This window comes from Calonectris borealis, chromosome 3 (assembly GCF_964195595.1).
Source record: "Calonectris borealis chromosome 3, bCalBor7.hap1.2, whole genome shotgun sequence".
Lineage (NCBI taxonomy): Eukaryota > Metazoa > Chordata > Aves > Procellariiformes > Procellariidae > Calonectris > Calonectris borealis.
The window spans coordinates 18,010,702-18,037,710 of NC_134314.1; the positions used below are offsets into that span (position 1 = coordinate 18,010,702).

The 27,009-nt window shown below is 44.2% G+C and overlaps 1 long non-coding RNA gene across 1 annotated transcript in view; it reads left to right on the top strand.

Moving 5' to 3' along the window:
- LOC142081316 (uncharacterized) overlaps positions 1–26,689 on the top strand; it is a 70,097-nt gene extending 43,408 nt beyond the window's left edge. Inside the window, exon 5 of the long non-coding RNA XR_012673302.1 lies at positions 24,952–26,689. This is a non-coding gene — a long non-coding RNA (uncharacterized LOC142081316). The remainder of the gene's footprint in view (positions 1–24,951) is intronic.
- The last annotated feature ends 320 nt before the right edge of the window (positions 26,690–27,009 follow it).

Here is a 27,009-nt window from a genome sequence, read left to right on the forward strand (position 1 = left end):
AGCCTCCTTTCCTAAACTGTGAATGCAAGCTGCAGGCAGGCAAGTATAGGCCAGAGACAACTCAAAGAAATGCTGACTTGCTCATGAAAATGCAGATTTTACAGTTGTGTGTGTAAGAACATTCGCATAGCAAGTAAGAAGCTGTGAACTGCTTCCCTTGACGCAGACTGAGCTTAGCTGTCTTCGGTTCAGGCTCAGTTTTAAGGGAAAATAAGATAATTACTGATTCTGGATGAGAATCAGGCGTCCGTTTGCATCGAGTTTTTGCATTCTGTTTCAGCCGTACATTTATGAGATATCCAGAAGCACAGGAACTGAAACTGAAGAAAATATTTGTGGGATTCCACAGAGACGGAAGCTGCCCCTGGTTTGCACGTGTGAATTTTGCCAGTGCATTTCGGTGGCTTAGAATGAAAGTCTGGTGCTTGCTCATAATGAAAGTTGAACCTAAAACTGGCCATATTCAAATTCCCAATGTCCAACAAACTGGAGTATGGGGGCTTAAGGCAGAAGAGAGGGGCAACACCAGGTAAAGATGCTGTTATATTTATTTTAGTGCTTAGAGTTGATTAGAGTTGGGTGAAAATGATTAGCTGAAAGGATTCTGAGTAAACCAATTTAAAATGTAATTATGAAGGGTTCAAGATAGCGTGTGTATGTGTAATTATGTTTCTTGCCCGTGTGCACTGTAGTTGGTGATTTTGTTCTTCAGCGAGTGGAAGGAGGAGGAAGGGGCGTGCAGGGGAATAGCTGCACGGGGAGCAGCCGCTGTTGATGGGCTGCTTGTGCTGGGTTTATCCTGTGATCTGAAGGTGCGCTTTTAACTGTGCCTGAGCTAGTGCTGAGCTGGGTATCAAACCCGGTGTAGCCATAGCAATGCATAGTTGTGTTTCAGCTGCTCGGAGCTGGGGACAAACATCCGGGTAGGCAGTCGCAGGGAGCTCCGTGCTGCTCTCCTGGGATGCTTCCAGGCTATGCCAGAGTGAGCTCGTACAAAACCAGCCCATGCAAGCTGTGGCGTAGCTTGGGACGAGACCACTGACATTCTGGCTAGCGGCATTTCAAGGTTGTCCGTATCGCCCTTGTGACCGGCAGTGAGGAGTAAGCCCCCTCCAGTCAGCAAGTTGTCACAGGCCAGCGTGCATCCACGCTGTTGGGAGCGAAGTCACTCCGGGACGGGCTTGCAGCATCCACACCGCGTGCTCTGAAGTGAACTGCATCCATGGGGAGTGGGTGTACGAGTGGGGGGACTTGTCCCCCTCAACTGTGCTTCGCCCTCCTGCCAGACGCTGGCCCGGGGCTGGAGCCTGGGGTGAGCAGACCAGCACAGCGCTGACACTGCGCACATCCAGGAGCCGTGCAGGGCAAGCCACGTGGGCCATGAGGAGGCACCTTTTTGAGGCTGTTGCATCTGGGCTTTCCTCCAGCTGTTTTTCTTCTGTATTCTCATATTACTGAAGGCACAAAAGGTCAGGAAATATTCCTAGCATCCCTTGTACGTTAAAAAGGGAAAGCAGTGAGGGAGAGAGAGGAGAGAAGAAATCACCGATGGAAGATGGGCTGTAACAGAGAAATCATTAAAGGGGTGAAGTCAGGGGTGCTAAAATGCATTTTATTGTCAGTGGTGAAGGGACGTGATACCAAATGAGCATGTCAGAGTTAGGTAGTGAGCTGTGCACAGAGGCACATTTAGGACAGAAAGTGAAAGGACATGCTCCGGCTGACTCATGCACTCATCCATAGCGTGAGAGTTATCCCTTCCGTAAGAGACGCAGCCACAGCCAGGCAGCTGCTGTGCCGCACGTGACTCGCCTTCATCTCACATGGGAACAGAGGGTGGGAAGGGCCTCCTGGGACAGTGTGCTCAATCTCTGCTATCGCATCCTGTAATTCCTGATCAAGCACAATCTTAAAAAATAAAAAAGCAGCGGTGTGCCCATGTTGTTTCATCATTTTTTTACCCTCTCTGTATGTCTGCTTTCTGTTCCTGGCCTTAATTGTGGTGTTAGGTGCTTGGGGCAGCAGTGCTCTTCTTGCCTTCTCATCATTTGCTGCAATGGGCCAGTATCACACAGACTATCACGTCGGCACTTCAGACACATCTGCTGACATTTTTTGGACATGGGCTGCAAGATAGAGATGTTCCATTGGGACAGCCGCATTTTCACAACGGGAAACCCATGTTTCTGTTTTGTCCTTTGATCAGTAGGTGCTGGTGTATGTCTGAGGTTCCTGGTGATTTTTCAGCAGAAACAACTAATCCTTTTCCTACTTAATCATTCAGTCGGCACCAATGTGCGCCTCTGAGTAATGGCCTAAAGACCAGAACTTCTAGCCAAATCTTGCATTTTGCTAAAACCACAAATCAAACTTTGAAAAATTGGCGCAATAAGAAATAAAGTTTCCCAATAAAGAGCAAGGAATATTTCATCTGCTGTCATCTTAGCTCTTAATACCTTCTTGCAGGAAAGAACTAGTTTTGGAAAATGGCAAGGGAAATGAAAAGGGGTAGCAGTGCCTACAGCTGATAACACTGACCTGTTTTCCTGGCATTCCTCCAAATGCAAGGCCAGCTTTGCTTGAAATATGGGTGATTCATCAGTTGAATTGCAAGCAGATAGTGTGGTGCAGAAGCACAGTCATAGACACGTTATTATTTCAATAACCTGAGTTTTAGCTGTTCCACTTTAAAAACTAATGAAGCAAATAATGTTATGACACAGATGTAGGCAGTGAAAATGTGTCAGAGAAAGGCAATTAACCTCTGTACTAATAAAGTCTGTCAAATTAGTAAAATATTTTTTATATATTATAATAGCTAGTAAGAAATATATAGGCCATGAGTATTCAATGCCGCAAGCCTTGTGGAATCATTTATGCCTTTGAAAAGCAGATGTAAAACTTCATCACAGAAAAGCAGGAGGTTTTTTTATCTTCTTTGCACAGGTGTAAATGACTAAAAAGTCACAGGGTGACTTTTGCTGGGGTGGGTTGTGGATTTCTCAGGTCCCATTGGCATCATGTCCCTCCTACTGCAGCTAAGGTTGGGCTTTTATTTCCATATACAGGCATCCTTTAATCACTTACCTGTTATATTATCGGTTCTCTGCTGGACATTCATGGGGCATTCTGAGCTGAAACATGATTGATTAAAAACCAAAGCAAAATGGATTCTGTAATCCAGCTACCTGGCTGAAGAAATGGGATTATATGAGATGGTTGCCTGGAGCAGGAGAAGGTTCTCTCCAGTCCTTGTCCTCTCTCTCTGCCTCAGCATTCATGATTTCTCCCACTGAGAGATAGCATGAAGCTGATGTAGAGTGTGAACCAAAGATAGGTCAGTTAAATAGAGGCTTGAAATTCTTTGCTAAGTCATGTAAAAGTTATTGTGGACAAAACTGACTGCTCCCATGGGAGAAACAGCAATATTTCTGAAACCAAGTGAGCTTCCTAATGCATCAATGTTGTAAGTGTTGTTGTGCTATAACCATCACTTGGCTGCTTCACGTTATATTTTGAGCAACTTAGTCTATTGGTGAACATCACATCTGCAGTCCTATCATATTGTAATGTCACCAAAGCTGCTGGACACTCAAACACTGACGGTACAAATAGACTGAAAAACATAGCCTGACCTTGTGTATGTCTTTTAGGATACATAGTAAAACATCTGTTTATCTTGTGTGCAAACACTTCAGACCAATGCATTAAGGCACTACAAGGTTAAAACCCCTTACTACTCCAACAACAGTCACCTGCCATCTTTTCTCTTAAAGCAAAACCTTTATAGTGTTGTGTCTCATATTCACAATCCTACACAGCCATACCTTGTGCTGTATGTGTGTGATAAAAGCAAAATTTTATCAAAGGCTTTCATATCTTAACTCTGTCCTACCTCTATACCTACAGAAGTATTACTGTTAAAGGTGTTAAATAGTATTTAAATATTAATAATTAACAACAAACACCTCATATAAGTTATTGTTATCGAAGGGCATGTGTTCCTGATTATAGCCTCTGTCCTTGTGCTCCCCCACACCGTACCCTCTTACCTTTCCTGGCACAAAGGACCTTGTGTGTCTCCCACACTTCCTACCACAGTCAAGACTTCTTGGATGGAAGGTATTGCACTGAAGAGCAGGCATGGACCTGAATGATGGCCTTTCCTGTGGACAGACAGCCTGTAACCCTCTCCCTTTGCATACGTAAGTCCTTCTGATTTCAATTGAGTCAATACATATGACTTTGACTATCCAAGTGATTGATCTGATCACTCACATGACCACCACCAGGGTGCACGTCACATCTTGCACAGTGAATGGGAATGTGGGTAGCGTTAGCAACTCTGTCTCAGTGACACAGTTTCTGGGCCAGCCATCTTTTGCCCAAGCCTTCATCAGGCCAGCTCTTCTTAAATTGTATTCAGAGCCCTCAATTGAATTATTCACTACAAAATATGAAATTTGGCTGAACTTGATTAAAAGAAATGGCAGAAACCATGTTATTTTAATCATGAGTGAGTTGTTGCCTTTGAATTTGTTCTAATTAAACATCAGGTCAGATTAACTACTCAAGGGGTCTTACTTTTTTACCTGGTCTTAAAGTAATGAATAGTTTGATAAGTTTTGAGTTCTTTTAAACAGGCTGTTTGTTCCTTGGGAAAACAGCTTTTTGTGCTTTTTTAATTACACAGTGAAAATTGTATTAAAAGTTATTTTTTTTACTTCTTATCTATATTTTAAGAAGCTTTGAAAGGATTAACTAAGCATCCAAACTATGTGCTGAGGTAGGTAAATGTTACTATCTCCGCTTTTCTGATGGGGAATCTGGGGCACAATGCTGTGTAAAACCTGAATCCACCATGTCTCCGTTTCAGAAAAAGACAAGGAAGATCAGCACCTGCCAGGGAGCAATTAGTAGATTAACAAAATCAGGTGTGAGTGGCTTTCCTAAGGTCAAACTATAATGTTGTGGATAGACAGTTTCAAGCGTTTGAGTTAATGAGTTACCAATGGTGAGCTGAACTGTGAAAACTCACAGGATACGTGCTCCTAGTCACAAGTGATGTACATGACAGTACAAACTGCCATGAAACTTAGTGTTTGTGGTGCCTTAGGATAGTCTCGCCATGGCTCAGCTGATTTCCTAGGCCACCACAGCATCCTGATAGCTGGTGGTCCTGTGTCCCTGTGTCAAAGTCCTGCCTCCTATGGTGTGATCTGTAGGGATTCAGAGATCTCCTCTGCAGATCCAGGCTTGGGAAAGGAGCTAAAAGAGCCAGTTTGGCTCTGGTGGTTCTCGGTAATATCCATGGACTTTGATGATTTCCACACCTGAAATCTGAAACATTTTCTTATACTCAGTTCTTCACTTAAAAAACACCTCCATCAAATCCAGTCTTCCTGTTAGTTTAGTAGTTTTTACTAAAAATGGCAGAATTTATCATTCGTCTGTATTTAATGATAAGCCCCTGCAAGAACCATCACTCATCTGTGGGCTGAAAACAGCCCTTCATCTTGCACTCTTTCTGCTTTCTGTTCATCTGTATCCCAGTCCTCATCAACAGTTTCCCGTGGGAATTGTTATATTAAAAATGTAATGACAGAAATGTTGTTTTGTGCAGGACTGCTCAGGAAAACAATGAATGCTGTGCAGATGTGCGTATTAAAAGCTCTGTATCTCTAGGAAATACGCTGCTGTGTTTTGATAGGTTTTTCTCTAAAGCTGTAATTAACCACAGTCAGCAGCATGCTTGAAAGAGTTAAAAGAAAACAGGTTTGAGGAAATATTCAAAGCCATGTGTAGGTACTGCACATTTGGCGATGCAGTTGCATGCACGCTTGCAAAAAGCGCAATGGGAAGTGTGTCAATCGCCTGTCTTTGCAGATGCACGTAAGTCTGTGTAAGCAAGATGCTGGTTGCCACATAATTAGAGCACGGGGCTGTGTCCCAATGCCCTAATTTCTGTTTGTGACCCTGCAGTGGCCTGGCATGTGACAAAGGACAAAGCATTCAACTTCTCCAGGTCAGTACGATCACAAAGCAGGGTGACCACACGTCTGTGTGAATCACCCGGTGCTGCAGTCTTAAAAGTGCTATCAAGATGGCTGTGTGCAAAGTTCAGTGTTAGTCTCAATGTTATCTTCCTCGCTGTTAAATTTGGATATCTGCTATGTCCAGTCTGAATCTCAGAGCTTATCTGTGCATTGCATGAACACCTGATAGATTGTCTGAGGCTCTGTAACAAATATTCCCCTTTTTTGCTACTGCTAAAATTTCTCAGGCTCCTACACAAGTCTGTGGAATAAATTTCAGTAAGATGTATGACCTACCAGAAACCTAGGTACTTTGCTAAAATGCATTTCTTCAACTCTGCCTTCAGTACTGAAAGCACAGATAATAGCAGACATCAATAACCATATTTTCAAAAAGTTATATATAATGTATGAAAGTATAAATGCGTTATATAGCTATATTTGAAAAGCGAACTGCATATATTCATATTTATTTTCATCTATAAAGATTTCTTCCTGGGAGGAGAAGAGAGATAAAAAGAAAGATCAACATGTGACAGATGCACATCAGGGAAGTGGGTTGTCACACTGCAGGGAGGTGTTGAGATATCACAACGATGGGCATGCTACACAAACCTGAGCAGAACAAAATACGCTGTTTGGAAAATTGAGCAGACGTAGAAATCGTTAACTGATTTAGTGAGAAATGGTGCTGAGGTGAACTACAATTTTAAAATAATATGCAATCTGGAGGAGTCTCTGTAAAACAGGTGTTAGAGTTTCAAGTTGAACTTTTTACGTTTGTCCCTAAAGGCAGATCTGTTAAGTTTTTTCTTTGTGAGGGCATAGGCTTGAGGGGAATCACCTGTACCACAGCGGTATCCTTTGCTTTTAGAAATGGAACTGCAATCTGCTGCCCGTGCTGCTCTGAACTGACCTTTGAGTCTGCTCTTGCAATCCAGTATCTGTTCTCTGAGCCTAAGCTTTAAGTCACAGGCTTTGCAGCAGTCTCCCCAGAGAGCTTTGAGGCAGTTCATCAAAGCAGGTGGAAGGAAGAGTATGTTGTAATAGATCTTTCATTCTTGCATATGAGTAACGAGGAGGAACAAAACATGCTGTCTGTGGACATAATTTTTCTTTAGAAATCAATCATACCAGGACTATAAATATAAGCAATGTATTACAGGTGCTATGTACAGCCTTAAATATTCTTCTCTAGTGCCAAAGTGTGTGTATTGGTGTGATTTTGTTATGGACGGAGAGAAGTACTGTATTTTATTTTTCTGACAGCTCAAATACTGTGTTAAACAAGTTACTCCCAGGACATCTCAAATGTTTTTATTGTCTGAGCAGCTCAATCCAAATGATTAGTTTGTGTTCAACTTCCTAGATAAGTTAATAAGCTTTTCAGAGTACTTCATGACTGCAGTTTAACTGGTGTCTCAGAATTTATGCTTCTGTTTTGCCTGCTCGGCATTAGTATTGCTCATTCACTACTCAAGTACTTATTTCCTAAAGCAGCCCCTTCCCCTTCTCAGTATCTGCACTCCTTTCCCCCTTGAAACTTCACTTTCCTGGTAGCTCTTGCATGTCCTGGAGGATGTGTACCTCTACCTGGGATAAATTATTCCTCACTGGGCCTATTCCAGCAGCGTTCAAGAACTTCCAGACACCGTTCGGAAATGAGTATGAAGTTGAAGCTAGCAGCTCTGCTGCCCAGGAGATTGAGTTGCTGTCATATTGCATCTGACTTGCATCAGATCAGAGTTTAGGATTTGGGTGATTTGTTCTTCAGATTAATGTCAATCTGTTTTAAATTAAAACACCCTGGGGCAAATCCTTTGCTATGATCAATGAACTGTCTGGCTGCCGTCAACCAACATTACAACAGACATGAATTTGGCCTCCTGGTTCATTGCCTCATCCCCTACAACATCACTTCCCTTATGTGAATCACACATCAAGCCTTTGATCCTATAAGTTGTTGACCGTCTTCCACTGAAATCAGTGAGAATGGAGAGTGCTTCGGTGTTCAACACCTTGTTGGTTTGGGCACAAGAAATGGACCACATATCTGCTCTACCTAAAATATAATTATGGTGTATGTATCAGCCTGAAATCTGCTTTGCACCTGTTTTATCATAGGAACAAAAGGCGCAGGAAGTATTTGGAAAATGAGGAACACACCTGTGTGTGAGTGTATAACAAAACATCTTTATATATAATCGTTTGCTATAAGTCATTTCAGAGTTGACAAGCTGTTTTTCAACTTCATGTCACCGCTGCCTGATGCATCTAATTAGTCCTGTTTTCCAGCTGACAAATATCAGCTGCTTTTTCTAAAACATGGTTTCTCCCTCAAGTACATCCCTCTGGCAAAGTTAAATATTAATTATCCTTTTTTTATTTTATGATTATTCATGGGTGCTAATGTCACTACACAATGGGTAAGTCTATACCACAAAATATTAAAAGTGTTGTTTCTGAACCTCTGCAGCAGCCGAGACGTACGGAGCCGTGCTAGACATGAATGTGGCAGTTGTGGCTGGTCTGTGCCGACAGTCACGCACGTCAGTGGTGAGACTCAGAGCCCACTGGTTTTGTGGATGGGGGCACTGGGCCTGGATGTGGGAACCGTACCTTCTCTTCCCAGCTCAGACACTGGCCTGTTTTATAATTGCACAAATCATACCACCTTTTACTCCGCATATTGAAATTGCAAGGCACAGAACAGCACAGATACTGGGGTGCCAGATACCTCTGCAGGCCTGAGTTGTGTGGACTTGTACTTTTGCTGAGTATTTGGGTGGTGCTAGTCTGCTGGAGCTTTTCGGGGTCATGCTGTCCTCCCTCCCGCCCTTTGTGCCAACGATGGTGGGAGCTGGTGATGGGCTCTCCTCTTAACTCTCTGTTGTGCTTTGCCCTACAGCTTCCGTAATTCCATCTTCCCTAGTCCGCTGCCACCCCTCAGATGGAAGAGCACAGTCCTTCACTGAGCAGATACGCGTCCGCCTCATTGCCAGATCAGTAGGTAGCTATTTCACACGGACCCCATTTCAGTTCGTCTGCTTTCTCTCCAGCTGACCACAGCCAGCGTCTGTAAGCCTTCCCTTCAAAGCCATCCATCTTTGAATGCTGGCCCTCAGGAAGATCCCTATCCATGCCTTGTGAAACGGGCTCAAAACTGGACACCGAGCAGGGAGATATGTTGTAATCGTGTTTCCTGAGACCAGTTATACCAGCTGTACCCATCCTATGACACCATTAGCTGTTCCCACAAAAATGAAGTTGCCCATCCTGTCCACTTTGCTGCCACACTGACGTGAAGGCTGATGCAGTCATTTTCTTTCCTCCTGGAGGAGACTTTGTATTTGTTCTGTCCAGCCGGATTTGCAGCTGGACTCATTTGCTGGCCCCATGCAGGGGCTGATGTGGCTGTGCAAGCCCTTATCCTTTGTGCCTTTCAAAGCATTGTGGGCAACTTTGAAGCTGCTCCCTTCCTCAGGTGGCACTTTAGGGTATGCAGGCTCACTTTTATCTCAATGTCTTTTGCTCACTGCAGCTTGATCCATCCGGCTCTCCGTGTGGATCAGAAAGATGCTGAAATACAGGAGGATCTCCTGTAGCTGTTCTCTGCTTATTCCAGTTTCTCACCTTGCCGTTGACCTGACTTTCTGACCTAGCTTCTTTGTGAATGTTTTCTAGCATGACTAGCATTTTCTTACCCAGATCACACAACCCAGCATGTCTGCAGCCCAGTGTGCTAGACTTGTCTTGCCTCCCTTTCTGTAGCCTGTGAAGTAGTTGGAGTTCAGTTGATTCACTGAGCCAGACCAGAGGACTGAAATAGCAACTGACACTTGTTAGAGCTTGGGCTAACATTTTTGCAACATGTAGATGAAAATTAAACTTGGTCCTAGAGCGGTATGTTTTAGAAGCCCGGAGTGTTTGCGGATATGTTTGTTGTAAAGATAAAAATTAATAACATCTGTTTGCATTGACAGTGCCCTGCTTAGGAAATGGAGTGCAAATAACTATGCCTGGGTACCTGCCACATGTTTACGTTGTGGTTTTATTACATGAAAATTTGCATGTGTCTCTTGTGTTTTTAAGTATCTAAAAAAAGTGACACCTGATGGAGGTTTTGAAGAATGCTGGTTTTTTGCAGGTTAGATACCTGCTAAAGATCCAACTCCTGACCAAAAGAAACTGAGGTGGGTAGAATCAATGTGAACATAAAAGCTTCCAAACTGGCAGTCATGGAGGATATCCAATCATTATAATTATTTCCAAGTAATTTAGCATATCTCTAATTATGATATGAGGTCATCTTGATGCAAAATAATGTCTAATTAGACACAGTCTCTTTTCAGATACTTGTAATAGATTCCAGAGAAAAACCTTTTGGCTCCTCTTATTGGAAGCTTTTAATTCTTAATTTACAATTTTTTTTTGTAATTAATTTTTGAGCAAACAGGGCAAATCAATCTATTTGAATTAATTAGCATTTCTTCCTTGGTTTCCTAGTCTACTTCCCTGTTACTCCTCTTTTTCTTCGTCTTATTTGAATATTACTCTAATTTATTCATGTTTGTTTGCAACCAGTGCATAATGATTTCCAGCCATAGGTGGGCAAGAGACTGCAGCACAGGAAAGGTTGCAGCTCTGGGAAGGAAGGAAGGTCTGGAGAAAGGTTGTGTTGATCACCCGCATTTAGTTACAAACACCTTCTTGCGTCAGGACTGGTAAGGGCAGCAGCAGAGTCAAGCAGGATTGTGGGACTGAGGTGGGACAGGGTAGCAGAGCGGTAGAAGGAACCACCACAACCACAGAGAGGGAAAATGATAAGCACCCAAGCAGGAAAACTGACTGATCTGCATTTGCTAAAAAACATTATAAGCTGAATATTGTTTCACCTTGATACTTTATAAGAAAGTCCCTATGGGATCAGATTTGCAAAGAACACCTGGGCAGCGTTCAGAGAAACATCTCATCTTTATTAGTCAGCGTTTGTACAGCCACTTTCTTTTTCCAGTGTTTATACGTATATATGTATCTATTCTTTTACCTTACGCAGATGTACCATATGCTCAGTAGCAGGCAGATTTCTGCTCTAGAGCGCGTTCACCCTTTCTCCCCTTGGAGCTGTGAATCTCTCTAGCCGTGAGAGGCAACGCTGTCCAGTGGTTTGAGCTGTAGGTTGGATGCCAGCAACTCCTCATGTTTTCTTGTCCTGGTTCCTTTCCTAACTTGTTCTGTATTTTCTGCATCTGTCAAGCAGTGAAAACTTTTGTCAGGACACTGGTGTCACAGTGTCATGGAAAAGTGACAAGAAAGCCATGTTTTTCATGTGGTCTATGATATGAGACACTTTGGTTTTGTTCGGAATGGGAGTGCTCAAAAATCAAGGAACCCTAAGTTAGCAGGTGATTTTGTCTTCTTGTTTTCCTCATCTGTAAAAGATGCATAACAATGCTTATATATCTAACTCCCTTGGATATTGCGAAGATTAATTCATGTTTGTAATGCACTTTGAAAATAGAAATTGCTGAGTAGCATTAACTCAATCAGAAATTGCTTTTCTGTTAAACAGGATCTTTATCTTTCCTATAACTTGCCTCTGCTGATCTCAGCTTGTACTTAATGTATTTGGAATTAAATCCAATAGGAGAAGCTTAGATTCAGGGACAGAATGACCATGAGAGAGGAGGAGGGTTTTGTAAGATAGTAGATTGCTGCTTGGAGATGCAATCTACAATCTCAGTTTGAGGGCCAGATCAAGGAGAAATAGTGCTCTGGCCTAATAGATGCATTCATCTAATTTTCTGGTCAATTAAAAATCAGCCCAGACAATGCATCAAGACCTGGGAGATTAAATAGAATCTACAGAAATATCTCAGGGAACAAAAGAATACAAAGAATCTGAGTCTGCTATGTTGGAGCAGTCGGGGCAGTCCTAAGAGGCAGTGCCCATTCTGGGAACTTCTCCGTGCTGAATGAATTGTGGTATTCAAGATTACTTCTACACTAGTAAATAAAATAGGCCAGGGAACTGTTCGCTGGCCCCAAGGCCAGCTGGAGTGTCATGGCTTTTGACCATAAATTCTCTTCCTCTCCCACCCCAACAAGGTGGCCCATCTAAACTGTGTATTGGGAATGGTCCCTGGCATTGCTGAAAAGTGTCCAGGCATTGTTTGAGAGAGAGCTGGTTGCCGTGGGACAAGTCCGTGCCAAGGACTGCACTGACAGTCGAGCAGCGGGGGTGATGCTGTGCCAGTACTTGGGCCCATGCCCTGGCCCTCTTTGGTTGCCTAGTGCAAATAGCCCATATGCCTCTGACTGTCGGCCGCATCCTACTGTTCCTTCAGCCCTTCCTTGAATTCTTGGCTTGAATTCTTGTTTTATTTGTTTGTCTCAGAACAGCATTGCCAGGATCTGAACTGCCTTCTGGAACAGGTCAGATCACCCAGCCCATCGCTGGCTGCTTAATGAGCAGAGGGAGACATGCAGTCCTTCGGCACGATGGGAAGTGCAGGGCTGTATGCTTGGCTGGACTGTGCGTGAAGAGTAAAAGGGTCAGTGCCCTGCCTCAACACACTAGTGCGTGTACGGACCATGATGCGGATGCATTCACAGGGCAATTCTCCGTGCTGTCATTGCCAAGCTCTTAGGCTGTAATAACTTTGAAGCAGGGAAGTGGGTCTCAGCTAATAAAATGCCTTCTGTATGCAGAAGGCAATAGAAGTTTGGTAATGCTATAGCTTTGGAAAGTGGGATGGAAAGTGATTATGAAACCTAAATAAGTTACTATAGAAGAACTAATTTCTTCTAATTTGCAAAGCTAGAGAGTGTCATGTAGATCATTTGTAGGTTTCTGTGTGTAGTTACAAATACAAGTGTATTTATTTGACAAAACACTGGGAAAATGGGATGATGATCTGAAATTAGAGGCTGACTCAGATGACTGGAATTTAATTTGTCAGCAAGTGAAATTAGTAGCAATGAATAGAAGACATGAAATGACTTTATCAAATTTCCTGCACAGATCTTGTTTTACAGAAGAAAGAATGTACAGCACATAAAACCAACTCAAAATACTATAATAAATGTAAAATGATAGTCATTTTTAGCATATGGCAGAAAGAAATGAAAAAAACCCCAAACCCCATTGCTTTCTAGAAAAGTGCAGATTGTGTCATTCATGTTTAAGCTCTCCCAGTTCCCATGGGGGGAGCCCTGAGTGTACAACCTTCTTGTCCTCTTAGCAAGAAAAGCTTTTCAGTACTGCAGATTATTAGGTCACATGCGTAAATGAGGCACACACTTAGATGATCTCCTGAACTGGGCTGCCTTTTGCCACAGAAGCCAAAGGCAAGTTTTACATTATCCCAAACCAACCTTCAAATAATAACACCTGTTTTATGGCAACTTTTGTTTTTCATTAGGAGATAAGTGTTGTTCTCCTTGACAAAAGAAAAAGGAATTTTTCAATCTTGCAAGGACCTCAGAAAGGTTCTCCTCAGTAAAGAGGAATCACAAGATGAGGCCAAAACATTTAAAAGGCTTTGACAAGTTCTCTTTCAAGCTTTGAGGGACTTCTAAATAATTGTGAAATTCATAGAGTCTTTCTCTTCTGCCTGTGACAATATAAATTGTTCTGTGATCCATATTGATAATAGCAACTGAGAGACAGATGATCAGAAGTCTACCAGAAATCTAGCAATTTTTAATTGCTGGTAATCTTTAATTGAGGTAGAATAAATCTCAGGGGACAAATAAGAGCCTAAGAAATTTGTTAAATGCAAACTGAGCTGGAATGAGTATGATGTCTCCTACTGGGACAACTAAAATGCAAAAGCCCATCTAGAAGCTAGGAACAAGGGTTGGGCTACGGAAAAATAGAAACCAGCATTCCTTGGCCAGGGAAGCAGATGTAATCATGAAATGACTGTAGACTTGAGAAGCATTATTTCTCTGCAAGTATATGCCCTCTAATTCACCTGAAAGATTCTTATCTGTTTTCCCTCCTAAAGTGTGCATATATATCTACATTACTCATACAGATTATTTTGCTTCCTTTCATGCTTCAAAACCTATATTTTGCTATTGTAAGGGGGCTTCTCACTTGGGGTTGCAAGTTGCTGTGGAGACTGTCCCAAAGTAGACCTGCTGGCTATATCCGGACTGGAGTTCAGGCATGGAGATGGGTGTGATCATTGTATTGGAGACACAGACCCAAGCTGTGGATAGTCACTGGCAGACTGTGATGGGGGAACTTAGTTTATCTCATTGGGGCTCTTATGTGACACCCTTGCAGCACTGGCTGAAGCCTTTCTGCTGCATGGTGTATGGGAGGAAGAAGGGGAAGGTGGCATGAACTTGTGAACTATGTGGTGCCCTAGGTCCAAGGCTTAACAACCCCTCTCCCTGTCCGGCCCCACCTCTAGCACGAGAAGTGTCTCCAGTTCCCTCATACCTGACATTTTCATGGCCTGGTTTGTACTCTGCTTTGGACATCAGAAAAACAGCCTGAAACTCAGACTGTGCTCCTTGAAAGGTGATATTTTGAATCTACCCCATAGTGCTGGCTCTACCACCGCTCTGAAGCCAAAGACTGAGAAGGAATCATAGAATCATTAAGGTTGGAAAAGACCTCTAAGATCATCCAGTCCAACCGTCAACCCAACACCACCATGCCCACTAAACCATGTCCCTAAGTGCCTCATCTACACATCTTTTACATACTTCCAGGGATGGTGACTCAACCACTTCCCTGGGCAGCCTGTTCCAACATTTAACCACTCTTCCAGTAAAGAAATTTTTCCTAATGTCCAATCTAAACCTCCCTTGGTGCAACTTGAGGTCATTTCCTCTCATCCTATTGCTAGTTACTTGGGAGAAGAGACCAACACCCACCTCGCTACAACCTCCTTTCAGGTAGTTGTAGAGCGCGATGAGGTCTCCCCTGAGCGTCCTTTTCTCCAGACTAAACAGTCCCAGTTCCCTCAAGTTGCTCTTCATAAGACTTGTGCTCCAGACCCTTCACCAGCTTCGTAGCCCTTCTCTGGACATGCTCCAGCACCTCAATGTCCTTCTTGTAGTGAGGGACCCAAAACCGAACACAAGAGTCGAGGTGCGGCCTCACCAGTGCCGAGTACAGGGGCACGATCACCTCCCTGCTCCTGCTGGCCACACTATTTCTGATATAGGCCAGGATGCCATTGGCCTTCTTGGCCACCTGGGCACGCTGCCGGCTCATGTTCAGTCGGCTGTCAATCAGCACCCCCAGGTCCTTTTCCTCTGGGCAGCTTTCCAGCCACTCTTCCCCAAGCCTGTAGCGTTGCCTGGGGTTGTTGGGGCCGAAGTGCAGGACCCGGCACTTGGCCTTGTTGAATCTCATACAGTTGGCCTCGGCCCATCGATCCAGCCTGTCCAGGTCCCTCTGCAGAGCCTTCCTACCCTCCAGCAGATCAACACTCCCGCCCAGCTTGGTGTCGTCTGCAAACTTACTGAGGGAGCACTCGATCCCCTCGTCCAGATCGTTGATAAAGATATTGAACAGGACTGGCCCCAGTACTGAGCCCTGGGGAACACCGCTCGTGACCGGCCGCCAACTGGATTTAACTCCGTTCACCACAACTCTCTGGGCTCGGCCGTCCAGCCAGTTTTTTACCCAGCAAAGAGTGTACCTGTCTAGGCCGTGAGCCGCCAGCTTCTCTAGGAGAATGCTGTGGGAGACAGTGTCAAAGGCTTTACTGAAGTCCAGGTAGACCACATCCACAGCCTTTCCCTCATCCACTAGCCGGGTCACCTGGTCATAGAAGGAGATCAAGTTGGTCAAGCAGGACCTGCCTTCCATGAACCCGTGCTGGCTGGGCCTGATCCCCTGGTTGTCCCGCACATGGCTCGTGAGCACCCTCAAGACGAACCGCTCCATAATCTTCCCCGGCACTGAGGTCAGGCTGATGGGCCTGTAGCTCCCCAGATCCTCCTTCTGGCCCTTCTTGTAGATGGGCGTCACATTGGCAAGCCTCCAGTCGTCTGGGACCTCCCCTGTTAACCTCTTAAATGATGGAGAGTGGCTTGGCAAGCTCTTCCGCCAGCTCCCTCAGTACCCTCGAGTGGATCCCATCCGGCCCCATAGACTTGTGAGCGTCCAGGTGGCGTAGCAGGTCGTTAACTCTTGGATTATGGGGGGTTTATCCTGCTCTGTCTTCCAGCTCAGGGGGCTGAATACCCTGAGGATAACTGCTCTGACTATTAAAGACTGAGGCAAAGAAGGCATTAAGTGCCTCAGCCTTTTCCTCGTCCTCAGTGGCGATGTTCCCCCCTGCACCCAAGAAAGGATGGAGATTCTCCTTGGCTCTCTTTTTGTCATTAATATATTTGTAAAAACATTTTTTGAAGGAAGGTGCCAGGAATCTGGCTGGCTTTAACTCTCCTTAAAATCGCTAGTTGAGTGCTCCATTATCAGATCCGGTAAGATGTTAAAGCTAGTGGTCCAGCGAGTACACAGGAAATCTCTGATGATTGCAGAACCAAGGTAAAGGCACACAGAGTGAAATTCTGAGGAGCTCTTTGGGCCTGATGATGTGAGTAGATAGCAAGCCAGGAGCCTTCCAGAGACCCACCCTGCTTCCCTGGCAGGGTGAACAGGTGAGTAAGGAAAGGAGCTGGAGAGGGAAAAGGCACATAGGTTCCTTTCATCCTGGTCTGCCTTTTTTTCCTTGTGGACATACCTCAAAGGGACAGGGTCTCTTTCTCCTCAAGAACATGTACACTATTGATAGACCTTGCTTAGGAGGAGCAAAGACAGGAATGGTTTCTTCTGTCCAAAGGCTAAGAGCAGTCTTGTTTTTTTAAGAACAACTTTAATAAAGTGATGGAAAAATAGGCCTTTGATACAAATGGCTTAGACCCTCATCCTGCTGTAGCCGCTTCCCTTTGACAGTACCATGTGTGATACATTCTGAGCTTCACATGGTTGCCAACCCTTTCCCTGTATTTTTTCATGTTTTTAAAACCGTTTCAAGTGTGCATGTGAAGATTCCAAAAATATTAATACAAATGACATTAAAAGATGTTTCTGGTGCTCCTATTTAGACTGTTCTTGGCAGAGGGATGGGGAGTTCAGCTAGAGCTGCCCAGGCTTGCCAAAGCCAGCTGAGCAGCAGGTTCCCCCTCCTCCTCCCTCCACCACCAAGAAGGGAAAAAAAGTCTGTCGAGCCCTAGATGAACTTCGGAAATGTTAACAGAAAGAAGTGGAGAACAGTCTAGAAGCCAGATGTGGTGGGGAGAGAGAGGAAAAGATCTGGGCAGTCATGAAATGGTAGAGGGGAAGGGATTTATCATGGCATGGTAGGAAGGGCTGCAGAGGGGATTAAAAACAGGCAAGTGAACATTACTGGAGGCTGATGATATTACAAGGGAAATAGCTGCTTGCTGCTGGCTGTGTAGGAGGCTTGTCAGACTTGGGGAAGTAAAAGCATAGTGCTTACATCAACAGGATTTTATTTTTTTTTTTTAATGGCATCTGGTCCTGTGTTGCATTTGGGCATGATATTTAGTGACCTACCTACATGTGACACATTTGCTGTGGGCAGTGTTGGTTGCAGCAGCTGGCAGGGGCAGGAAAGCTTGCAGAGGGGAGCTCTGGAACATAGGAGTTCAGTAGTGTCCAAGCCCTGAACAGGTCCAAGCTGGGTACATCAGCATCAGCACCAGAGGTGTCCCACTGGTGATTTAAGCCATGTGAGTTTCAATGTTCCAGCTTGAACTTTGGCTCTTGGGAGCCACTGTACTGAAAAGAAAATGTGTATTTGATTATGAGCGAAAAGGAATGCCTGAGCCATCTTCAGCAATTTGAAAAAAAGGATTTGGTTTGGTCTTTTTGTTGCACAGAAAAGTGGGGCACAGGAAGGGAGGGAGAATCCCTGCCCTCTCCAGCTCAGCAGTAGCAACCCGGGTGCAACCTGGAGTTGCTGTGCCCACGCAAATGCCTGGGCTTGGCCACAGCCTGAGCCTGGGCTTGGCCACATTCAGTGTTGGCCAACTGCTGAGTTTTTCCCTGCATAGAGAGACCTGTGTGGTCACAAGGCATTTCATGAGGAGGGAAGAGACCTAAGTTGTGCCTTGCTGGCTCAGAGGCAGTGTGGGAGAGCTGAGTGGAACTGGGCTGGGATTTAATGGGCATCTAGCAAAGCCCCACCTGGGATGACGCCCAGCTATGGCTCCTTGGTTCTCTGCTGCATCCCCAGTGTGGGCTGGATCAGCTCTGGCACACCATGGTAGACAGCTAGCTGCCAAAGGAGAGTAGCCAGAATGAGGTGTGAGGCAAGCAGCGTCCTTCTACAGCCCACCCTAAACCACAGGAGGCTGCACTGACTGCATGAGCTGTGGGGGTCAGCCCCATCTCTGGGTAATCCCCAGAAAGGAGTGGGTGAGCCCTAGTCCCTCAGTACTGCAAGACCTAAGCAGGAGCTAAATTCAGTCTCTACTGCTCTTTAATGCCTTTTGTTCCTTATCCAAAGCCGTGGGGTTTTCAGGCTGCAAGGAGCAGCCAGTTTTGTAGAGCTTTTATTGTAATTGTAACGTTTCATCAGACTGTGACCTGTATTTGGGATTGCTCAGGTCCTTTCTCCCCCATTACTGTTCTTTGGCACTTGAGTGTTGTTTTCTTGGTAGTGATGCTCTGCTCTTTTCTTTGGATCCCAGCTGTCATTTGCTTGATGTGGACAGGGTGCAGGAAGTTCTCCAAGTCCGTTTCAGAACATCAGATGCCTTTAAAGGTTTGAAAGGACTTATCAGTCAGCGACTTTGCAAGAGCATTTTAGACATGCTGCAGAATTAATGTGTCAGGTTAACAATGAGCGGATCTTTTTTACTGTTGTGGGTCACAGACCCCCTTCTGTTTCACTGGGCCTAGGGTTTTATTGCATGAAAAGGGATTGGACTGGATAAACCAGCAGTCTTTCCTGAGGACCTAGCACGGTGAGATAATCACATAGTGTTGTAGGCAACAGGGAGAATAGGAGCAATTGTATCCAATACCTGAGTTATTGGAACATGCCTGCCTGTTCATGTGAGCCAGGAGAGAAAGATTGTTTTTCCTTTCTGAAGAGGGAAAATTGGAGGGAAGCTGTGCCAGAACCTTTCCAGGTTTAGAGAAGTGGAGGAAACACCTGCTACGCCATCAGCATTCTTGTTAACAGTGACTGCATGAGTGACAGAATCTGTCCCTTCCGGAGATGATTCAGACTCAGAAGACTCTTGGTAGTGATGACACGAACGCCTGGTAGCTCCTGAAAGCAGAACTAATGAGCAGTGCCACTCACTTAGCGTATGGTTTGACAACAGATGCACATGTTGGTAATTAAGTATTTGGCTGCATTACATTATTTTATTTTTGGATTTCTCAAACACACACCCATCGCAATCTCTAGACACATTTGCATGATTTAAAAGCGTTAAACTTACATCATAACAAAGGTAGAAAAATCAGCATAGGGAAACTAAACCCCACTTTTCTGAAGGGCTCAGTAGCACATAGGCCTTCTTGTGCACCCCAAACCTAGGAAACATAGGCTCTGTATGGTGAAAATATACATAGGGAATAATCCCAGGGACCCCTCCCATGTTGAGCGGAGCTATGTCTGTGGTTTCAGACCAAACCAGTACAGAAGTCTTGGACCAGAGTTTTCTTCTACTATATGATCACATCCATCACTGCTTGTGACCCAGCAAAGGCTTGGAATGGCTTTGAACTTCATGAACTTCATAAATACCTGAATGCAATTATACCTTGCAGCACTAGAGAGCAGAATCAAATACTTCATCTTAGAAGAGATCTTCTGGAATGTTTTATTCTGTCCTTGCATGCCAGCAGTTAATGTATGTCAACATGTTAATGCTAACCTCAGCTACAAGCTGCAAAGTATGTACATAATGGTGCTTGCTGGAGCATCTTGCTCCTAAATTTTATACCCTTTCTAACTCAGTCCAGATACTTATTAAAACTCTCCCTTGGAGCCCATGCAGCTTTGCTCTATATATCAGATGTGCTGGAGAAACTGTTGCCCTAGAAATGATGGAATTGCTTCTCAGCCCACTCTGCCCAGGTTTCTGTGGTGGGTTGTTAAGGAGGAATTAGGGTGCATCATAAGGGCATGATGGAGAAGCATACGATGACTGGGGAGGTGACCAGGAATGGTGCATGACATTATGGTTTTCCCTGGACATTATCTTACAGGATAATAGTTCCCTTGTGCATGGAAGTTAGGAGCTGAGCCAACTCTGTTGAACTTGAGTTTGTTTTGAGGTTCTGAAAGCAGCAGAACTAGTGAGAAGACCTGTTCTCTATCCTGATGTTAGTAACGGTACAAAGCAGAGGTCCAAGATCTACTGGAATATCCTTGTAAAACCACCTGTGAAGTTGCTAAATATTTTAAATGTCTGGAGTCTTGTCTAGAAATTCGCAACCTTGTTTTACTATTCAAAGAAATTCCAAGAATTTGTCACCACTGACTTCCAAAAGTATAATTGTTCACAGACTGTGCCATCTTTCCATGAAAAGATAAAGTGAAATCTGCTTACTTTGCTCTCTATATTTGTAAGCATGGTTCTAGAGCTAAAATTGCAAGATGCTGGTGCAAACACGCTATTTTACTGACTGAGAGGTGTCTCTGTGTATCTTTCTGTGTTCCTTTTCACTGGCTGGAAAGTCTGCCTGTATATACCAGAAAATTACTACAGCTTAGACTGAAGTGGAGGTTAGCTATGCTTAATGAAAAAAGAATTTAAGTCAGCGCTGACACCGAGAAGGACATTTAGAATCTTGAAGGAGAAAGACAGAAATGAGAATACTAAGAAGAAAGATGTGACCAGGCAGCTCCACCTACAAACTGTAACCCTCCAGGGCAGTCTCAGGTTTCTGCTAGGTACTAGCATACAAAACAGATTACATCCTAACCTAGACTGCAAGCATGAGAGTATTGGAAATCTGTTGCAGGTGTTTGATGGTAAACAGTGTTTATAGCTGCCAGGATGGAAACATTTATATGTGTGAGTGCAAGTGGAGGGCAGGCCTCAAACTTTCACCCCATTACCTTCACATTTCGGTTTTGCTTTGCAGAGTACTAGGTGCCCTGTGATTTCAGCCTGCTAGTGAGTTTAAGGAAGCACTGACGATTTTACATGAGTATGTCCTGTGTTAAAATTTGAAATGCTAGAATCACCTGAGAAGTAGTGGGCTAATTTATCACAGGAACAAAAATATACGATGGAAACTGAATGGAAGAGGATGAGTTCTGACAGGCATGCCTTTGCTTTTTCAAGCAAGTATTTTTTGCTTGGGTGGGTGGTGCATTAGTTATATATACAACTCATGCTTTTAGCTACAGCAAAATGTGAGAAGACATAATAATAGCTCTTCACGTTAAGGCTTCCTCTTTTTTTCTTTTTTTTTTTTTCTTTTTCAGTTCAGTTAGTTTGAGACTTTAGATTATTCTCTTTCTGAGAACTGGGGGAAGTATTTTTAATACCTCACAGTGTGAGTGGTGACTGGGCTGCCCTTAGCCTAAGATGAAAATAGCAGTAAATTTACTAGGGAGTTGAGCCAGAAGGTTGGACTTGTGGTGCAAGGCTCCTGATTACTGCCTCACAGTGGTTCTCAGTTAGTCAGGAAGATAAAGAAAACGAACGTATCCGTCCAAAATACAAGGTGAATACAAATTCACCTTTGATGACTTAGTGTGTGTGAAGGGCTAAATATACTCTAGTGGTATCTTTTTTCATAGGAAAAAAAAAAGTAGTCTTAGTATAGCCAAAAGGGCAACGTGTTTACTGAATTTTTGCTCTGCACACAGTGGTTGACAATTGCCCACAAAGAAACTTGCATGAGCAGGACCAATGAACCTGTTGGTCTCCTCTGTCAGGGCTGTGTGCAGGCTGGGGTGGGCGGGGAGGGGACAAGAGGTGTTTACCACAGCCCCAACACACCCACTGCCAGTGCGTTTTGTGGGTGGGGTGGATGTTAAGGAAGGGAAAGTTAACGTGCTTGTTCAAGCGATCTTGTGTAGCAAACTACTAAGGGAACATCCTGCCTCCTTGGGCTAAAATGTTCCCCCTTGCTTTCCCTTTTGGAAAATGCTTGTGCAAGTTTGGAGTAAAAAATACAAGAACACAAAATGGCTGGTCCAGCTCTGTCTATTGGTAATGGTTGACCACATTCCTAGGGAAGAGTATACAGGGCAAATGCATGAGTATTTCCTTAAAAATTTCCTTCCTTCCTTCACCACAGAAGTCTGTGTCTCGTACCCCAATGAATGTCCGTCTCGTGGATTTGTCTAACTGCATCTTGAGACCATGTACAATTCATAGTACCCTTTGGCAAGGAGCTCCTCCATTTAACTACCAGTTCTGTTGAGAAGTACCTCTCCTTGTTTTGGCTCTGTCTCCTGATTTCTGTCTTGTGTCCCTCATTCTCAGTGAGCATTTCTTATTCACCTTTTCTACGTCACTTTTTGCAAGAATCATACCCCTTAATTTTCTATTCCAAGAAATTAAACATCTGAATCCCCATCATGTGTGCACCTTCGCATGCTCAACGGAGGCTGTGATATGGGGCTGGTCTTTCTAGTAGGGATTTCTACAGTACAGGCTGAAGGTGGCTCCTTTCTTGACTGCAGAGCAGCCATATAGGCACTTGTCTTCCTCAACTCCAAGGGGAATGGGCAGTCAGGTCGGCTGAGGTGTGTCTGACCTCAGGGAGCAGTGAAGAAGTCATCCTCGTTTGCTTAATGCATGTGAAAGAGGTGCAGGGATGAGGGAGCACAGAGTGGGAACCATGCATCCTGCTCACTTCAGAAGACTCAACAGGTCTGTAAAATCATCCTATTAACAAAAATACACCTTTTCTAAATTCTGGGAAGGTACAAATACTTTAAAAACCTAGAATAGTTTAACCCTAACACAACATAACATGAAAAATCTTGAAGTTGAGTGAGGTAGAACTGATTAGAGATCAGGTCTGGGGTCTGCAAAGCTTCGTTCATGCTCGGAGTCCTACCTCCTGGAGCCCCATGGGGGGCCAGGCAGGTTGAGGAGCGGAGGGCTGAAGCAGACATTACCACAGTGCACAGGCTGAAAGCATGCAAAAATCAGCATGCCCAACTTTCCTTTTTTTTTTCCCTTTAAATTGGGCAGATGCTTTAAAAAGCAGACATTTCTTCTTTAATTTGTAGCTGTTAATTCATTTATAAACTACATGTGCTTCACGAGTGATTATGCTAATGTACTTAAGACTATTTAAACCCTTGCACTGATTAGCCTAACCATTCATTTTAACTATATTGTCCAAGTAAGACGTTATCTTAAAAATGTGTCTAACAAAACTCCATAATCACAAATATGCTACTTTATTGAATGCAACTATTGGCTTTACTGAATTCAGCCATTTTTACACTTTAATTTTTAACATTCTGTTTTGCTTTGTGTTCATGTATACTATATGGTGGGACTAGGCTGGTGGGATGCATTTAATGGCAAAAATAACCAGTTAAATTTATATTTCATCCTGTCTCCAGGCAAAAGATTTTGTGGGGTCACAGTCAGCTCATGCATGCAGAGGAGCAAGTGGGTTGTAACCCCTCCGAGGCAGGTGGGATGCACTGGCTCTCTGCCGTGAATTAGCACAACATGGCCCTGGCCCTGTTTTCTGCTCTGAGGTCTGCCAGGTGCTACAGGGCTGCAGGCAAATCACTTAGCCCAGCGGGTCTGGTTTTCCCCATCTGTATGGGGTAATGATGCTTAGCTACCTTTGACGTTTACTGATGAGAAGTGCTATCTGAGTCATAGGCGTTGTTATTAAAGGTATCTGGAGTGATGATTTCTTTGGGCAGCTTCATGCTGAAGGTGGCTGAGGCCATTCTGGGCAGGTTCCCCTGGGGCAACTGCGGTGTCAGTGTTGTCGTCTAATGTCATTTCTTGATGAAATGATCCAGGGAGTATAAAGAGAAATGAGGATCTGTGCTCCCTCTGTACTGCTCTGAAAACAGCAAGGGTGTTTTGAGTGATCCGCCTGATATAGAAAACTTGTTGCCAGCTTGCAAAAGGTCTTCTGCCGGCAGAGTCCCAGGCCGTGACTCTGCTGGAGGGACAGAGCTCCTGCCTTTCGACGTGAAGAAGGAGGAAACCCGTTCTGCCATCTCTGAGGCAAAATGACAGCGCTCTTTGACATTTTTGTTGGTACATCTTTTAAAAATCTGTCTTAAGATGAATTTAAATTAAGAAGGTTTTTGGTTGTGTGTTGCTACATGACCCCGGCATGCTGTGAAGTCAGGAGGGACGTTTTTTCGGGAGGGGTCTGCAGGGCAAAGCCGCCTGGTCCTCATCTGGCTGCCAGCATCCCAGCCACATCGGGTATGGGGCAAGGCCACGCATCCCTCCAGCCCCAGAGAGCTCGGGGGAAGCTCGGTGGTAACGAGGACGGGCACTTCTAAGCCCTTCCGCCCTGGCTGTTTGCTCGGGCTGGTTCTTCTTCTGTGCGCTGAGTGCTCTCAGCAGCAAACATTAGAAACAGTTAACTATGCTCTGGGCTTTGTGTGGAATAACTGTGAAGGTCAGAGTAAAACACAACATACTTGACTCATCTGAAAATTACCCTCATCAACAGCATTGTTTATGCCTGATAGATAGCCTGAGCACCAATTACGGTTGTCATTTCCTGAGGTGCCATCCGGGGTAGGTGTGCAGGGTGAGATATGGAGGGAGGGAAGGGGCTCTGCGACCAGGGGGTTGTGGCAGCAGCTCCCCAAGGAGCTGAGCGAAGGCTGCCTGCCCCTTGCTGTTAGGATCCCATGCCAGCTCATCTTGGCATCCTCTATCCTCCTCTCTGCAGCAATCTCAGAATTATATCACGTTGTTTTTTTCTTTTTTTGAGATCTGGCGCTGATGGTGCTGTGTGGAACAAAAACACCGAGGCATTTCCTGCCCCAAGATGGCCACTCTCTGAGACAGTCACTCAGGCAGGATACCGAGAGAAGGTTGGCTTGTGTTGTGGTCCCCGTTTCCCTTTGCTATCAGAGTCGTGTTCACAGAGTCAAACAGGGGTCATCCTCCCTTCCATTCCCTTCTTCAGGGGAAAGCTGTGTATTGGCGAGAGTGGCAAAAGACACAAAAGAGAAGGAAATTGGGAAGATAGCGGCTGGCCTGATCATGGAGGGTGGGATGCGAGAAATACAATAATACTCACAAAAAAAATAAGAGGCAGAAATGAACCAAGGGGAGAAGTGAGGATCTTGGAGGGGTGATAGACAATGATGTTTTGATATTTACATCTTTTTCTGTGCCTGATAGACAGTAATTTGTTTCTGGGAAGCTCTTTGTACCCTGTGCCCTGCTTGGGAAATGGATCTAATCTTGTCCTAAAAATTCACAATGTGCATTGACTAATTTAAGAACTCTGATGAGCAAAAGAGAGCAAATTCATCCCAGGATCCATCAGTGGCATAAAACTATAAGCTCTGCATAGTAGCATCAGATAGTACAAGTGGGGGAAAAAAAAAGTCCGAGATAGACATTTGTATATCTAACTCTATAAAACTACTTTCAAAAATGTGCTGTGGAAGGGACACATGGAAGAAGCTATGCTACTTTGCTAAAATGTGGTATTTAGAGACTAGTTTGCCCAAAGGGGCAACTGCTCATACACATGTGGCCCCGTCAAGCAGAACCCCTGTGCCCGCCCGTTGGGAATAGTGACACCTGTGCACGCGGGTGCTGACTTTTGCATACACAGAAGCTGCTTTTAGGGTGCATGAGTGCAAGCACTCCTCCCTGAACATCTGCAGGTGCGGCTGCATGCAAAGAGACAAAGGGAAGTTGAAAGGAGGCAATAGTATGTGCCCTTCATGGTAAAAAGTCATGAGTCACACTTCAAAATACTGTAAGATTCCATGTTTTCAGGCTTTTCTCTGCAACCATGAAGGCCAGAGTTTCAAGGACAGCAGGTAATAACCTCCAGGAAAGAGGATTATAAGCCCAGTGAAACATGGGAGCTTACAAACCTGAAACTTTACCCCCAAATCTCTCAAAACAGTTGCAACTGAACTGCCCACAGCACAGATTCGGTATCACGCTCTGTGTCACCATTGAAATGTAAACCAGAAGATCCTCTCACTGTCCTTGTAAGAATGGAGAGTGACTCAAAGAGCTGGGACACAAGTCCCACAAGAATGGCAGCACCAGTGCAGGGATGTCGCACATCAGCACGGCTTCCTTTGTACGCATGTGTGCATAGTGCAGCCTAAAAATATGTGTGTGTGGGTTCTGCTTTGAGATAAGGCATGTCAAGGTCAAGCTAGATGCGTAAGGGTTAAACACCCATCTCACTGCAAAATGGGTAAAAGAGTTGCATTTTAGCTTTTATGCTATGTCACTATTTAGTATTATAAGAGAGTGCTTTTTTTCTTAAGTAGAGAGATGTACAGAAAGTATGTTGGATTTTAGGATGGGTTACAGAGCAAACTGAAACCAACTAAACCATAGGCACAAAACCATGCTGCTTTTTCTTCCATGCCAGTAATTAGGGGAGTTAAAAATCTTACCTACTTTCTTTATAAAAAAAAAAACAAACAAGATTTGCACTTCTATGGATTTCTCTGAAAAATTTTCATGGTTATGAGACACACACCGTATTGCAGGAAAACTTACTATAGAAGCAAATAGAGGCATCTAAAAAAGAAAGATGAGTAAGAAGAGGATTTAGTCTATGATTTAATTGGAATCAACGGGAATTATGCCATTTGCCTTTGGTAGCAGCAGAATCAAAGCTGAAACACCGGCTGTAGTTTATTTTAGATTGCTGCCTGTCTGAGTTTAGATTTCAGATATCTCCACAGGGTTCCTTTTCTTTTAACTATCTACAATTTATGGCAGCAATATATATTCTAAATATTTTCCTCTATCAGAGGTTCGGCTGAGCCTGTAAGGTCTGTGG